Source organism: Tupaia chinensis, unplaced genomic scaffold (assembly GCF_000334495.1).
Source record: "Tupaia chinensis unplaced genomic scaffold, TupChi_1.0 Scaffold000365_1, whole genome shotgun sequence".
NCBI lineage: Eukaryota > Metazoa > Chordata > Mammalia > Scandentia > Tupaiidae > Tupaia > Tupaia belangeri.
Genome location: NW_006159862.1, coordinates 230,523 through 233,987, shown reverse-complemented (window position 1 = coordinate 233,987; position 3,465 = coordinate 230,523). Strand labels below are relative to the sequence as shown.

The following is a 3,465-nucleotide window of genomic DNA, read 5'->3' as shown; positions in this document are numbered from 1 at the left end:
AACTCTCAGAAAGAAAACCTATAAAGTTGCCATTTTAATTTTTATTGTTAAAAATCTGCAATAAACTCTGTGACATTATACAAGTACCTGAAGAACAAAAAAATTACAGGGCCAGCCAGTGACATGGTAATTAAGGAACTCAGATACACATGGTGGATTGCATGGTTGTAAAGTCAACCAGTTTAAGGCTTTACCAAGACCAAAGTCATTTTGAATCTAGAAAGGACCTCAAAAGAAAACAATCCAGCCAGGGACCAGCAGTTAGTGTAATGGCTATGTCACTGAACTCCCATGTAGCCGACCGTGGTTCAAGTCCCCGACCAGTGGCTTAAACTCACGCTGGGCGCCTGTGTGTGTGTGCCCAAGATCCCGAGAGGAGAATGGAGGAGAAGGGATTGTGGCATGGCCATCCCCCCTGAGGGGTGATTTCTCGCTTTCTGTTTCTCTCTCTCTCTTTCTCTCTCTTTGTCTCATGAGCGAGCGCACGCACGCTACAGTAAAAACTCACACACACACACACACCCAAAAAACAAAAAACAAACAAACAAAAAACAACAACAAAAAAAACCAATTCAGTCAAATGCTGGGTCATAAGGAGATCTGTTTGAGGAATGGTCAGATGAGAAACCAGGAATGGGGTTAGAAGGAATCAGGATAAGGCATGTGGCACAGGCAGGGACCTGAAAATAAACAGCCACTGTGGTGCACGCTGCCTGCCTGGCCTGCTCCAGTCTCCACCACAGCCGCCTCGGGCTGCCCAGAGCGAACAAAGATCTGACTGCAGCCATGAGCAACAATGAGTGCTTCAAGTGTGGACGCTCTGGCCCCTGGGCCCGGGAGTGCCCGACAGACATCTGTTATCGCTGTGGTGAGTCTGGTCATCTTGCCAAGGATTGTGATCTTCAGGAGGATGCTGAAGCCTGCTATAACTGTGGTAGAGGTGGCCACATCGCCAAGGACTGCGAGGAGCGAGCGAGAGCAGTGCTGCTGCAACTGTGGCAAGCCAGGCCATCTGGCTCGTGACTGCGGATGAGCAGAAGTGCTACTCTTGTGGAGAATTTGGACATATTCAAAAAGACTGCACCAATGTGAAGTGCTACAGGTGTGGCGAGACTGGTCACGTAGCGATCAACTGCAGCAAGATGAGAGAAGTCAACTGTTATCGCTGTGGCAAGTCGGGGAACCTGGCTCCGGGAATGCACTACTGAGGCTACAGCCTAATTCTTTTCCTTTGTCACTCCTCCTTTTTCTGGTTGATGGTTGTATTATTTTCTCTGAATCCTCTTCACTGGCCTAAGGTTGGCAGATAGAGGCTACTCCCAGGCCAGTGAGCTTTACTTGCCGTGTAAACGGAGGAAAGGGGTGGAAAGAAACGATTTTCTGCATTTAACTACAAAAAAAAGTTTATGTTTAGTTTGGTAGAGGTGTTATGTATAATGTGTTGTTAAAGAACCCCCTTTCCACGCCACTGGTGAATAGGGATTGACGAATGGGAAGAGTTGAGTCAGATCAGTAAACCCATTATGGGGTTCTTGAATATGTTCCCATGTAGGAGGTAAAACCAATTCTGGAAGTGTCTATGAACTTCCATAAATAACTTTAATTTTAGCATAATGATGGCCTTGGATTGTCTGACCTCAGTAGCTATTAAATAACATCAAGTAACATCTGTATCAGGCCCTACATAGAACATACAGTTGAGTGGAAGTAAACAAAATAAAAAGACAAACGTGTGTTCATGGCTATGCGAGAGAAATTGGGATAAAAGCCTAAGAAATAGCTTCACCCCAGCGTTGATGCTGGGCATGTAGATGGTGATGGCAAAGGTTCAGAACACATTTTTTTTCAAAGACAAAATCTAAAACACAGAGTAACATCGATGCTCAGAGTTAGCAAAATTTGGAGCTATTCAGGAATTGCAGAGAATTGCATTTTCACAGAAATCAAGATGTTATTTTTGTATACTATATCACTTAGACAACTGTGTTTCATTTGCTGTAATCAGTTTTTAAAAGGCAGATAGAAAAAGCAACTGAAGTTCTAGAAAATAGAAATGTAATGTTAAACTATTCAATAAAGCTGGAGGAGGAAGGGGGAAAAAAAAAACAGAAGGAATTAGGATAATTACCCAGGAGAAAGGAATCGACTCTGTTGACTTTAACGAGGAATGATTTGCATGTGCGTGTATCTCATACCTATAAATACTGAAAGCATATTGAACTTTTCAAGAGTTTGATGATACTTTTTCAAGACAATTTTTTTTTTAAAGAGAGATTTTTGCTATAGGGTGTGTGCACTCACTTGGAGAGACAGAAAACAAGGGACCAGCAGTTAGCGTAATGGCTATGTCGCTGGACTCCCATGTAGTCGACCGCGGTTCAAGTCCCAAACCCAGTGGCTTACACTCACGTTGGGCGCGGGTGTGTGCTTGCCCAAGATCCCAAGAGGAGAATGGAGGAGAAGAGATTGCGGCGTGGCCATCCCCCCCTGGGGGGTGATTTCTTGCTTTCTATCTCTCTGTCTCTCTCTGTCTGGCGAGCGCACACACCCTATAGAAAAAAACCTCTCCAAAAAACAACAACAACAACAACAACAACAACAAAACAAAAAAAAGAGAGACAGAAAACAAGAAATCCCCCTCCCCCCCCAGGAGAGATGGCAATGATGCTTCAATCCCTTGTCTTCCATTCTCCTCCATTATGCTTTTGAGATTTTGGGTATGCAAAAATATGTGCCTAGCGTGTTTCAGGCTTTCGGGTCCAGGACTTGAATTGTGGTCCGCCAGTGGGAGTCCAGCGACGTAACCATTACATCATCTGCTGGTCCCTTGGTTGTCTTCTGGTAACTGGTTACAGAAGAAAACTCCCTTCTTTTCCAGCTTCTGCCTCTCATTTCATTAACCATGAGAAGCAGCAGCCAGATTTAGCTGGCCAATAGCAGTTGCAGTCCCATATCTGGCAGCTTGAAAACCATGCTGGCATTTGTGCATATGTGCTCAAAAATCCTAAAACAAAGGAGAAATGGAAGAGAAGACTTTGCAGTGTGACCATCCCCCACGGGTGGGGGGTGTCTTTCTCACTTCTCTCTTTCTGTCTCTCTGCAGCAAGCACACATACCATTTGGCAAATTAAAACAAAAAAGAACAAAAAAATTACAAGTGGAAACATGGGTATTATATATTCCAAGCATAGGTTAGGCACAAAAACATGATATTTACAAATGTGTATGTAACTAAACAGATGATTAAATAGAAATATAGACATTCATAGAAATCATTAATTCATTAAACTTCAATTAGCGATTTAATAGCAGCATGTTATATCTGTATGTCTATAACGAATAGCAAAAGAAAGAACATTAATGATTTACTGTATCTAAGCAAATAAATGTATGTATTAAACAAGTTATTGCCAGAGGATACATGTGCTTACTAGAGAGAGAGAGAGAGAGAGAGAGAGAGAGAGA

The 3,465-nt window shown here is 43.0% G+C and overlaps 1 pseudogene; it reads left to right on the top strand.

Annotated features, from left to right (window-relative positions):
• The first annotated feature begins 761 nt into the window (after window positions 1-761).
• Window positions 762-1,665, top strand: LOC102497835 (cellular nucleic acid-binding protein pseudogene; annotated as a pseudogene).
• The last annotated feature ends 1,800 nt before the right edge of the window (window positions 1,666-3,465 follow it).